Raw genomic sequence first — 13,167 nt, forward strand, 5'->3', positions numbered from 1 at the left:
TCGTGGACTCATTAGACAGAGGTGCTGCACAGAGTCTGAAGGAGTTCTGAATATAATTACAGAGGTCGGAGGTCTTCATTAGGCTGGAACAATGAGGTGAGCTTTTAAGGACAGATGCGTCTTACCTGTTTCTTATTTTTGCGTTTTCACTGATTTGGGAATAAGATTCCAGCTCCCTTTCCCGGGCCGGAGCCGATGATTCTGCACGGAGGAGAAAGAACCAGGAGGCAGGGAGGGTCAGGCCGGCCCTTCCCCAACCCCTCGCGCCTTCGCATTAGTCCCACAGAGCCAAGCAGAATCCTGCTCTTCCCCAGACCCTGGTCTGGGTCTGTGAGTCTGGAGTAGACCCAGTGGGAGCGTTCGGACCTGGGGACGTGGAGCCTAAGTCCAGGGCCTCTGACCTGCAGCCCACCATGAGGGGCTCAGGAAGCTAAGCAGCTACCCCACTGCAGGAGTACAAGGGCTCCTCTAGGTTCATCTACTTCAGGTTATAACCCGTGGGGGTGCAATGAAGACACACCAGCCCCCTCCGTGGAGAAGGTGTGGATCTGTGAAAGGTGAAACCTCTGGCTGGAGCTGAGGAAAACCCAGAGGGGTTGGAGGAGGCAGGGGTCTGTGCCTTGTAAACTTTAATTTTCCTGTAAGTCACCTGAAGGTGTATCTTTGAATTTCAGATTGGGTCTGCACTTTCTGAGGAGTTGTGAGTCAAAGAGTTTTAGTCTTTCTCTTTCTTCTCCAGGTGCCCTGGCCTAGGGAGGGGGAAACAGGTAATGCCAGACCCACTCTGGGCTTAAAAGTGAGACAAGGGCTTCCCTGGTGGCGCAGTGGTTGAGAGTCCGCCTGCCGATGCAGGAGACACAGGTTCGTGCCCCGGTCCGGGAAGATCTCACATGCCGCGGAGTGGCTGCGCCTATGAGTCATGGCTGCGAGTGGCTGCGCCTGTGAGTCATGGCTGCTGAGCCTGCACGTCCAGAGCCTGTGCCCCGCAACAGGAGGTGCCACAACAGTGAGAGGCCTGTGTACCACAAAAAAAAAAAAAAGTGAGACAAAGCAGGGGGCGCCCAGATTTGAACCGGGGACCTCTTGATCTGCAGTCAAATGCTCTACCCCTGAGCTACACCCCCAGACCTGACAGAGTGGTGTAATTAATGCCTTTTACCTGTGTTGACACACCCAGACTCAGTCTTGCTGGTTGGGATGTCCTGGTCAGCTCTGCTTCTTTGAACCCTGGCCTCCCACCTTCCAGGGACCAGCCCTTCTTCCCTCATCACTTCTATGTGCATTTGGCTGAGGACCCCCTGGTAGCCTGGTTGACCTTTAAAGGTGGGGAGACCTTTCAAATCATCCAGATAATTCTCTTTGGTAATGAGTCATTGAGCATCTACTGTGTGTCAGGCGCACTGGGATGGTGACATAACTGTGACTAGGCGACAGTACCTTCTCCTGCCTGAAAGAAGGTTCAGAGCCCATGTCCAAGGGTTATTTAATGACATAGAATAATGTTCATGAGAGTTCATCAAGTGAAAAGGCAGTTACAGAACAGTCTGTAAGGAGTTATAGATGATTTCAGCTTTTTATGTGTTTTATGTGTTTTTATGTGTTTTTATTTCCCTTTTCAACTTTTCTATATTGAGCATGTTGCCTTTGTAAAAACAAAAACAAAGTTACGTAGGAAAAATGATACTCTAGGGAGTTCCACTTCTAGGAACGTCTAGGTAACCTTCAGAAATATTCATGAATGCACAGTGAGGGTGGAGACTCCCTGCAGCCTTTTTCTGGATTAGCGCTAAACTGGAAACCACCTAAATATCCATCACAGGGAACTGGTTACAAACACTGTGGTACAGTCATAGGAATATGATGCAACAGTAAAAGATAAAATTGGTCCGGAGTTCTGTCACGGAAAGATGCTTAAACAATACCATTAAGTGAAGAAAGCAAATTGTGTGACATATACATGTATGATATGAGCTCTTTTGGGCTTTTGAAAAGATACTGTGTATATGTATTATTATGTAATAAAAAGATTATACACACATACAAAGAAACTTACGTATAAACATAGGTGTCTACATGTCCATACATATACATATACACCTATGGAAGGAAATAGACCAGATCGTTAATAATGGCAACCCCCAGAGAGTAGGGAGGGGGTTCTTTTATTTTCCAATGTTTGCATGTCCAATAATAACCCAAATGTCTACACGGTTGCAGCCTTCCAGGTCCTGAGTGGGAAAAAAATTAATGAGAGAAAGCACTGCAGATGTTGTCCAGGAAGTCTTTGCCGCATTCCAGTGGCGGCCACCCCTGCCCTCCCTCTCCCTCAGACCCCAGTCACTTCCCAATCCAAACACTTCCTGGTCTCTCCCTAGTCCGTCACCTCTGCCACATTCATTTCAGGTCTTTCTCTTTCTGCGCTGCCGTCACTCTTGCTTCACACACCGGTTTTCCAGCATCCACCCAGCTAGAAAGGCAGATGTCCTGTGATGTTGGACTGAGGGCAAAGGGCACCCCTGCAGTGGGCCAGGTCAATCCCCTGCCTGAGACCTACACCCAGCAGGTCCCAGACCCCTCGGCCACACCTGCCCCCTCCGCCCTGCCCTCCTGCAGCCTCCCCAGAGGCCTGTCAGACTTAAAGGAACCGGCACCCAGGTAGACTGAGGGACACCCAAGGAGCAGACAAACTGCGTAGACGTCTGAGAATAATGAGAGGATCGCTCACGTCCCAGCTCAGCTGAGTCTCGCCATAGGTCAATAGGAGGAGGCAGCGCTTTTAAAGGCAGAGAAAGGTTTTTATATTCATACCTGGAGCAAGGTATTCAAGGAAGGGACGGGCCCCAGCTCAGCAATGAAACCATACACACAGCTGACAAGGCCTCCCGGTCAGAGGGAGATGGCTGGACTGGGGAGGAGGGGGGCTATTAGGGAGCCTCCTGAAGGCAAGAAAGAGGCGAAGGCAGCTTCTTCCCAGGCAGAGAAGGAAGCTAAGGCCACTGTGCCTGAAATGGATACTGACTGCGAGCGCCAGGGGGTGCCCGTCCCCTCCATCTGGGCTTGGACTGTACCTGCCCTAAAAGCGCCAGTGCCTGTCCTTGGCAGACGGCTTCGCTTACTGAGTCCACCGATGCAAGCAGCCAGCCGGCCTGCAGCTCTTGTTGGAGGGAATATCACAAGGTATCGACTGGAGCGCCGATGGCCACCCTGGCCCAGCCTTTGGACCCACCCACCTTTTCACCTCCTGCATTATAATTCCCTTATGAAACTGCCCTAACCTTCCGGCAAGGAAAACTGCATAAACCACTCAGCCTAGCGGGCTCTTTGTGGGGAGACTAAAGGGTCGAGGCGGCAGTAGTTGACTTAGGTTCCGGCTGAAAGGCACGTGAGTATCGAGGGCTGCAAGTGGGGACCCCAGACATGGCCACACCAGGAGTGGCGCTCACAAAACCAGAGGTGGTGACAAAGACACAGAGGCCAGGGAAGTGAGAGGATAGCTCGCTATCAAGCAGATTTGCTGCTCCCCCTGCCTCAGCTCCAGAGGCTGGAATACTGCCTTCTGCAAGGGAGGAGAGGAGACCAGCGCACGTCTTTTGTAATGGCAAACTCTACTTTATAAAGGACAACTTGCCTCCTAGGAGCTAGGTGTGCAGTGAAGACTGGCGCCTGGCGTCCCAACTCGGCAGCGTAGAACATGCCAAGAACCATCTAGAACTATCTAGATACTATCTAGACGTAGACTATCTAGAAAAGGGGTTGGGAGAACTAGACACACACGGGGCGCATGTAGAGGCAGCGCTGGAAGAGCCACAGCGATGGGTGAGAGTTTCCACAGAAGTAGAAGAGTTTGTGAGGAAGGTAGACAGACCACAGGCAAAGACCACAAAGGGCCGAGGAATCGTGACTGCGAGGCCAATAGTGGGGTCCATAATGGGTGGGCGGACAGGTGAGCCAGAAGGTAGCTCTGCAATCACGGAAACACAAAAAGATGGAAGAGATTGAGGTCAAAAGGAGAACAATGCACAGTAACAGCAACGACAGGAAGAAGTAAAAACTAGAAGAGGCATCGGAAAGGACTTTTCAGATCAAAGATCTTGAAAGGGAATATTTCCTTTTTTAAAACATTTGAGGGGGTTCCCTGGTGGCGCAGTGGTTGAGAGTCCGCCTGCCGATGCAGGGGACACGGGTTCGTGCCCCGGTCCGAGAGGATGCCACGTGCCGCGGAGCGGCTGGGCCCGTGAGCCATGGCCGCTGAGCCTGCGCATCCGGAGCCTGTGCTCCGCAGAGGGAGAGGCCACAACAGTGAGAGGCCCACGTACCGCAAAAAAAACAGAAAATTCAAGTCTCTTGTTAACAAAATGAATGAGCTTCAATGAAAGGGAAACTGAAGCGTAGCCCTGAAGCTAAAAGGAGTTTTGATTTTACAGGCACTTATGTCCTGTGCTGATAAGAGAACTCAGAGGAGACAGAATATTTATAACATGGGGAGTTAGACAAAGAGCTATTCGTCAGCTTATCAAGTTAGACAAAGTCTCAGGGAAGACTGGACTTGACCGCGTTCTGTCTTAAATTGCTTTTTGTCTGTATTGTGTTTTCCTGCCATTCCATGGAAAGACATTAAGACTTTCTTGCTGTCAAATAGTTTTATTACAGAGAAGCTGTTTTTAGGCCATCTGAAGTATAGACTTCTGTGTTTATATAAACCTGGAACATCATGAAATATATTTTAGGTAGTTGTGAGAAAGGTCTTAGAAGATGGTTGGTGCCGGGGATAATAAAATTCACGATGTGTACTTCTGAATTACATGCTAGAGCTCTGAAGCCACGATGAATTCTTAGCTCATCTACCAAAATGCTCAGCTGTTTGTTCTCCAAACCATAGAAAGCCATGGCGTTCTTTAGTTGTGAGATAGCTGATATAATTCACTGGTCCCTTCTGCAGAAGTTTACTTTTAAAGCGTGCATGAGACGTAAAATTGTCTTTAATAATTACACAACCTAAACTGACACTTTCGCATGTGGATATTTCATCCTCCACGAACTCTCTCAGCCCCGTGAGGGCTCATTCCCTGAGAGGCACAGATCCTGGTGGTTTGGCTTGCAAATAGATGACCAATTCCACCCTGTCCCATGGAGAATGACTGGACTGAGAAAGGGAACAATTAAGGAAACTATGAAATGCTGAAACAGCAAATTTTCCTGGAAGATGCCACTAAGGTCAAGTTATAAATCATGTCCACATAAGGATGCAGAAGAGGGGAGCCCGAATATAAGATGCTGGGCAGACAGAGCTGGCATGAGGGAACCTGGGTCTGAGAAGGCTTCTGGAAGCTCTGCTGAAGCTGGTTTCAACTTAGCTGCAGGCTAGGAGCGCTGGGGGGTGCTTACGATACCTGGGCTCCACCTCAAATACGCTGATTTAATTGGTCTGAGGTGAGGCCTGGGAAATGGCATGTTTATAGACTTTTCACGTGATTCTAATTTATATTTAGAGTTAAGAACTGCCAACTACCATAGTAAAGCTTCACCATCTGCTGGTTCTAGAAAAAAAGTCTTTATGTTGATGTCTAATGGGGAAGAAGAAGTTGAAATGCAGCACCAAAGGTAAAAGTTAAGAATAAGTAGGGGGCACCCAGATTTGAACTGGGGACCTCTTGATCTGCAGTCAAATGCTCTACCCCTGAGCTACACCCCCTTCTGCTATGGTGTGGCTTAATTAATATTTTTCATCTGTCTAGCCACACCCAGACTCCCCGTAAACCTATGAGTTACCACTTCAGGACGGCCCTCTCTTGGGAACTGCCAGGCCTACTGCAGTGAAAACTCATCAACCTGCCACAGGAAAAGCAACAGGCTCTCTCCTCAAAAGCCCAACAGCCTATGTCCCCCCTCCCACCCACTCCCGCCCCAGCCCACAGCCCCAGTGTGTGGGCAGCAGCCTGGAGAAGCATTGACATTGGCTACAGAATGGCCTTCAGAGTCGGATGCCTGTGCCCATCGTGGTGGGCACCTAAACAACAGAAACTCGGGGTGATTGAGGTGTCTGTCCAAACCCACCTAATGAAGGCCTGGCCCTCCTAGGCTAACATTCAGTTCAGAGTGCTTTCTACTAAACTACGGTCTAGGACACAAATGACCCTCCCAACCGCCACGTCTTCAGTTAATATAGATGGAGAATCATGGAGAATGACCCACTCCTAGAAACAGTCAGAATTAGGTGGTGAGTAGACTTAGGAATCCCCCAAATCATTAATGGACCTAAGCTAACATAATTCAAGGACCAAAAAATGCTGCTGGAGAAGAACCACATTCTACCCAGAGGCTCTCTGATCTGTGGACAGATCCACCTGGACACATCCACCTGGACAATGAGCTTACTTTGATTGGCACCTTCCATCTCTACAACCACGCCAAGGCCCTGCTTCTGCTGTTGTCACGGGAGCTGGTAAGCTTTCTCTCCTGCAAGCTCTCTCTGCCGCCTACTGGAATCTCTCCCTCTTACCCCCCAGCTTCCCCCTTGGGGCCTTAGACGCCCAGCAGCCACTTCCCCTCCTCTCCTGGCCAAGAAGCTGGGGAAACACTGATTCCTACACTGATTCCTACCATGATGCTAAAGTCCTCTGGATTTCTCTTGTCAACAGTATACAGCCGAGAGGCCTCCACATATATCAGCTTATTATACATCAAACCTTGGGGACCAGGATCTCATTATCTCCATTTCACAGATGAGGGAACTGAGGCCCAGAGAAGCTAAACTTCTTGCCCAAGATCCCCTGCATATATATATGCATATATAATATTATATATATAATAACAATAATATAATATTATTATTAATATATATTATTCTATATGTATTAGAAACTCTACATTGAATTTTACTGATATTCAGCAAAGAGAAATCCCAACACCCCATGACCCCTTAGCCTCAGGCAGAGAAGCCAGAGTGTGTGACTTAAAGGAAATTAGAAAAACTCTCTGAGCCTCAGTTTCTTATCTGTAAATTGGGGGAAATATCAATTGATATGAGGATTAAATAAGATAATATCCTTAGGACGGTCTCTGATGTGTAGTAAGCACTCAAATATGACTAGCCATTATTACTACAGTTCCGGATAATTCTCACCTTCCCAATCCGGTCAGATCCCTGGCTTTCACTGCTTTACTGAGCTCTGGTATGAGATCCTTTCTTGTTTGAAAGCCAGATGTATCCTTACTTGGAATCTGATTGCAATCACCAGAGTAGTATTAATGCAACCATCTCTGTTGATACTGGAATAGCTAGTGTACTCTTGGGTTCTGTTGCAGGAAGCTAGTTCTTTCCACTCTCTCTTTTTAAAAATGAATTTTAAAAAAAAATATATATATATATATATATATTTATTTATGTGGCTGCACCAGGTCTTTAGTTGCTGTGTGTGGGATCTTCGTTGCTGTGTGCAGTATCTTCGTTGTGGCATGTGGGATATTTAGTTGCAGCATGTGAACTCTTAGTTGTGGCATGTGGGATCTAGTTCCCTGACCAGGGATTGGACCCAGGCTCCCTGCATTGGGAGCGTGGAGTCTTAGCCACTGGACCATCAGGGAAGTCCCAAAAATGGATTTTTTTTCATTAAAAAATTTTTTAACCTTTTGACCCCTTTCACCCATTTCTCCCACCCCTCACCTACCCCCACCTTTGGCAACCGCCCATCCGTAGGTTTATCCATATGTCTATATCCTTATGTTTTTTATTTACCTCCTGGGAATAACATATAGTTGTTTCTTTAATTCAGTGGCATTCTTTGTCTTTTTACTGTGGTATTTCATACATTTATTTTTAATGTTAATACTGACAATATTTTGGTTTAAATTTTCTATCTCTTTTGTCCTGCAAGCCCTAGTTTCTTTTTCTCTCCTTTGTCTTCTTTTGTAGACTATAGGAAAAGACCCTCAGAGGTTAGAGATGAGATCCCTGAACCCTGGAATGCAACTGGCGAAAAATCCACAAGTGTCCATTGAGCTAATCGACCCCTCTGCCGAGGGGATCACCCAAAAGATGGTTAGCGTGTGGCTGACAGAAACTGGGACTGGGATGTACACGAGGGAACCAGTAACCTTGTCTGCTGTTGACAGTAACCTAAGCTCCTTAGGTTGGAATTTGCATAGAATAAAAAACAGAGAGCTAGAGAATAAAATCATTGGCACTTGCCCTGTGCTGACCTGGGTGGGGACAGATGTATCTGGGTAAAGCGATGCTCTCAGTGCCCACGAAAGTTGGCCCTCAGAGAGGTGCAGAATCAGCTCACCCTTCCCCACCGCAGACCCTCCGACTGCTTTTGTTTGCACTGCAGGCTCACCAATGACATGCTTTCTTCCCCCCCCCACCCCCGCGTCTGTGCTCTCGCTCCAGCACAAGAGGTTACCTCTGCTTAACAGACAGAACAGATTCAGCTAAACCTCAACTCCTTGATTTCCCTTCGTATCTCAGAGACATCTCTCCTCAGCTGTCCTTAGTCCTCTCCCTTCCATCTCAGAGAAGAACATTCCCCTCCCCTCCCCCTTCCAAAATAAATGGCTCCATCTGTACTCTTGTCCTCAGGACTGAATTGATTCAATTTTCTCCGTCCTGTTCCCTCCACAGCCAAAAGTATGCTCAAGTCTCTAGCCTAAGTTAAATTAGGTTTCCCACCTTCCCCTGTACCTGCTGCTGTATTTCTCTCTGGATAACAGTAATTTTCATTTTCCACCTCTGCCCCCACACACTATTCTTCATCCTGCATATCTTATATAAGTCACCATGTCCCACATATTATAACCTGAAAATTCCTCTGGAATTCCTTTTCTCCTCTGTATTTGTTTCCTTACTCTGTATGTGTCACTGGGCAAGTTCTTGAACTCTGTAAGCTTCCATTTCTTGGTCTTAAATAGGGATAAGTTTCTCGTGACGTATAAATATGGCAACTTCAGATAAATTGCCCAGCATGGTACTAACACGTAGTAGGTGCTCAAAAAATACTATCAGTTAAGGAACCGTCTTTAGGCAAACTCCCAGCCGCTCTCTGCGATGTCTCCCAAGTGACCTCCTGAAATAAAGGAAATGAATTCGCTTCTTTGCAGCCACAGCCCTCCCTATCGCCCACAGAACAATGTCCGAACTCTGGAACGTATTTTACACACAAATTTTCTTCGGTCTAATCATCCACCTCCAACAGTAGGTCACAGTCACACTCTCTCCCCCCTCCCCGCTGCAAAGTCACGGCACACACACACTTACAACCTACCCCAGGTGCACACACTCACACCAACATGCATGGTCACACCCACAGCCACACACACATACACACAGACATGCACACATATACCTTTTCCACCCAGAAAGCACTCCCAAAGCATTGCATCTTTGTTTCTTTACACTGTCTGTCTGGCATGCCCTTTCCCCACACTGCCTGGACATGTACCTTCCAGACCCAGCTGACCCCCCCATCTCTGCAAAGCTGTCACGAAGTCAGCCCTCAGAGCAGCCCAGCTGCGCTCTAAGCTCCTTTCTATCACATCTAACATATCTTCATGTTGCAAATCACTCTTCCCTGCGAGAAAGAGTGAAGGATGAACCGTCATGTCTAGATTTCACTCATCCCTGGGTCCTCTCAAGGCCTGGCCTCTTGCCCGGCAAAGTAAGCATTTGAGGAACTTAACTGAGGGACTGATCGCTCTCTGGGTTTTGTTCTCGGCCACAGAGAGAGAGATGGGGGAGAGGAGGATTCAGGGCTGCGGACAGAGGGCTCCCCGTGGACCCGCTTGGCCAGGGGACAAGGGGAAGAGACCCCTGCCTGCTGCCTGCGGGCCAACCCTACTGATTCAGGACCGCAAAGCCGGGGGTGTGGCTCCAGCGCTGCAGAGGTACCAGCTGTTCATTCATCTGCTGGGTGACAGGACGCATAGTAGCTTAGACCTAGTCCGCAGACTAAGAAACTCTGGTTGACATCTCCATGCCCACTACTTACGCATAATTTTATTCATTTAACTGTTGTTGTTGTTGTTTCTTGGCATTTAAAAAAAATTTTTATTTTATATTGGACTGTAGTTGACTTACAATGTTGTGTTAGTTTCAGGTGTACGGCAAAGTGATTCAGTTATATGTACCATTGAGTAGTTTCTAAAACCTACTAGGAGTGCACTGGACTAATGCCTTCCGGCCCTTTACTGATTATAATGGGGTCAAGGGGACGAGCCCGATAGCATCCAGGGACATCACATGGCCTCCTACTATGCCACCATAAGAGGGAGGTTCTAGGGTTGTTCCTACAAACCCCAACGAATGGGGATCCCCTAAATCTTCAATGGGGTCCCATGTAACATGCACGTAGTGAAGTTTAGCTACCAAAATTGCGCATAAACTAGGGGGCACCTGGATTTGAACCAGGGACCTCTATTTTTATTGAAGTATAGTTAATTTACAATGTTGTGTTACTTTCAAGGGTACAGCATGATTCAGTTTTATATATATGTGTGTATATATACATACACACACATATTCTTTTTCAGATTCTTTTCCATTATAGGTTATTACAAGGTATTGAGTATAGTTTTCTGTGCTATGCAATAGGTCCTTGTTGTTTACGTATTTTATATTATTTTATTTTTTAATAAATTTATTTATTTATTTTTGGTTACGTTGGGTCTTCGTTGCTGTGCGGGGGCTTTCTCTAGTTGCGGCGAGCAGGGGCTAGTCTTTGTTGTGGTGCCCAGGCTTCTCACTGCGGTGGCTTCTCTTGTTGCGGAGCTGTAGGCGCACAGGCTTCAGTAGCTGTGGCTCGCAGGCTCTAGAGCGCAGGCTCAGTAGTTGTGGCGCACGGGCTTAGTTGCTCCGTGGCATGTGGGATCTTCCCGGACCAGGGCTCGAACCCGTGTCCCCTGCATTGGCAGGCACATTCTTAACCACTGCGCCACCAGGGAAGCCCCTATGTAGTTTATATACAGTAGTGTGTATATGCTAATCCCAAACTCCTAATTTATCCCTTCCCCCCCTTTCCCCTTTGGTAATTGTTAGTTTGTTTTCTATGTCTGTGAGTCTGTTTCTGTTTTGTAAATAAGTTCATTTGTATCATTTCTTTAAGATTCGACATATAAGTGATATCATGTGATATTTGTCTTTCTCTGACTGGCTTACTTCACTTAGTATGATAATCTCTAGGTCCATCCATGTTGCTGCAGATGGCATTATTTCATTCTTTTTATGGCTGAGTAATATTCCATGGTGTGTGTGTGTGTGTGTGTGTTTGTGTGTGTGTGTGTGTGTATATATATATGTATATATATCACATCTTCTTTATCCATTCATCTGTTGATGGACATTTAGGTTGTTACCATGTCTTGGCTATTGTAAATAGTGCTGCTATGAACATAGGGGTGCATGTATCTTTTTGAATTAGAGATTTCTCTAGATATATGCTCAGGAGCGGGATTGCAGGATCATATGGTAATTCTATTTTTAGGTTTTTGAGGACCCTCCATACTGTTCTCGATAGTGGCTGCACCAATTTACATTCCCACCAGCAGTGTAGGAGGGCTCCTTTTTCTCCACACCCTCTCCAGCATTTATTATTTGTAGACTTTTTAATGATGGCCATTTTGACTGGTGTGAGGTAACACCTCACTGTAGTTTTGATTTGCATTTCTCTAATACTTGAAGATATTGAGCATCTTTTCCTGTGCCTTTTGGCCATCTGTATGTCTTCTTTGGAGAAATGTCTATTTAGGTCTTCTGCCCATTTTTTGATTGGGTTGTTTGTTTTTTATATTAAGCTGTATGAGCTGTTTGTATATTTTGGAAATTAATCCCTTGTCAGTAGCATTGTTTGCAAATATTTTCTCTCAGACCATAGGTTGTCTTTTCGTTTTGTTTATGGCTTCCTTTGCTGTGCGAAAGCTTTTAAGTTTAATTAGGTCCCATCTGTTTATTTTTGTTTTTATTTCCATTACTCTGGGAGATGGATCAAAAAAAATATTGCTGTACTTTATGTCAAAGAGTGTTCTGCCTATGTTTTCCTCTAGGAGTTTTATAGTATCCAGTCTTACATTTAGATCTTTAATCCATTTTGAGTTTATTTTTGTATGTGGTGTTAGAGAATGTTCTAATTTCATCCTTTTACATGTAGCTGTCCAATTTTCCCAGCACCGCTTCTTGAAAAGACTATCTTTTCTCCATTGTCTATTCTTGCCTCCGTTGTCGCAGATTGACAAGTGCGTGGGTTTATCTCTGGGCTTTCTATCTTGTTCCATTGATCTATGTTTCTGTTTTTGTGCCAGTACCAGAACCAGGGACCTGTTAATGTGCAGTCAAATGCTCTACCCCTGAGCTATACCCCCAAGAACACTAGTATAGTCTAATTAACATCTTTCATTTGTGTGGTAACACTCAGCTCTGCAAAATTAAGTTATAGATCTCCTCCAGGACTGGCTTTTTGGAAGCTGCCAGACCGGGCTTCTAGTAAGACATCTTCCCTCAGGCCCGCAGCTTTCCAGTCCTCAGTCCCTGGGTGGGGTCATCAATAAGGAGAAAAGGAGAGAAGCTGCCTGATGAACCCCCAACCCATTTCCCATTGCCTTGGTTTAGCCCAAGAGCTGGACGAAGGTCTCCAAAACTACCCACCTACCCTACCTGGGCTCCCAGCCGTTTGTTTCCATAGGTCTGACCACCGTCCCCACTCCACTGTGCCAACCTGTTTTGGAGGGAAGGAGGGGTGAGAGTGATAATTTAGGGTTACCATTTTTAAAAAATTTTATTTATTTTTGGCTGCGCTGGGTCTTCATTGCTGCGCGTGGGCTTTTGTCTAGTTGCTGTGAGCAGGGGCTACTCTTCGTCGCAGTGTGCGGGCTTCTCATTGTGGTGGCTTCTCTTGTTGCAGAGCACAGGCTCTAGGCGCACGGTCTTCAGTAGTTGTGGCATGCGGGCTTAGTAGTTGTGGCTCGCAGGCTCTAGAGTGCAGGCTTAGTAGTTGTGGTGCACGGGCTTAGTTGCTCCATGGCATGTGTAATCTTCCTGGAGCAGGGCTCGAACCCGTGTCCCCTGCACTGGCAGGCAGATTCTTTTTTTTTTTTTTTTTGCGGTACGCAGGCCTCTCACTGTTGTGACCTTTCCCGTTGCGGAGCACAGGCTCCGGACGCGCAGGCTCAGCGGCCATGGCC

The 13,167-nt window shown here is 46.8% G+C and overlaps 2 non-coding genes across 2 annotated transcripts; both read right to left on the bottom strand.

Annotated features, from left to right (window-relative positions):
• Window positions 1–1,052: 1,052 nt before the first annotated feature.
• On the bottom strand, window positions 1,053–1,124 carry TRNAC-GCA (transfer RNA cysteine (anticodon GCA)). The gene has a single exon. It is a non-coding gene; the product is annotated as a tRNA-Cys (tRNA).
• A 4,496-nt stretch (window positions 1,125–5,620) lies between these two features.
• TRNAC-GCA (transfer RNA cysteine (anticodon GCA)) lies at window positions 5,621–5,692 on the bottom strand. Its single transcript has one exon. It is a non-coding gene; the product is annotated as a tRNA-Cys (tRNA).
• Between the last annotated feature and the right edge of the window lie 7,475 nt (window positions 5,693–13,167).

The sequence above is a fragment of the Orcinus orca genome, chromosome 9, assembly GCF_937001465.1.
Source record: "Orcinus orca chromosome 9, mOrcOrc1.1, whole genome shotgun sequence".
NCBI lineage: Eukaryota > Metazoa > Chordata > Mammalia > Artiodactyla > Delphinidae > Orcinus > Orcinus orca.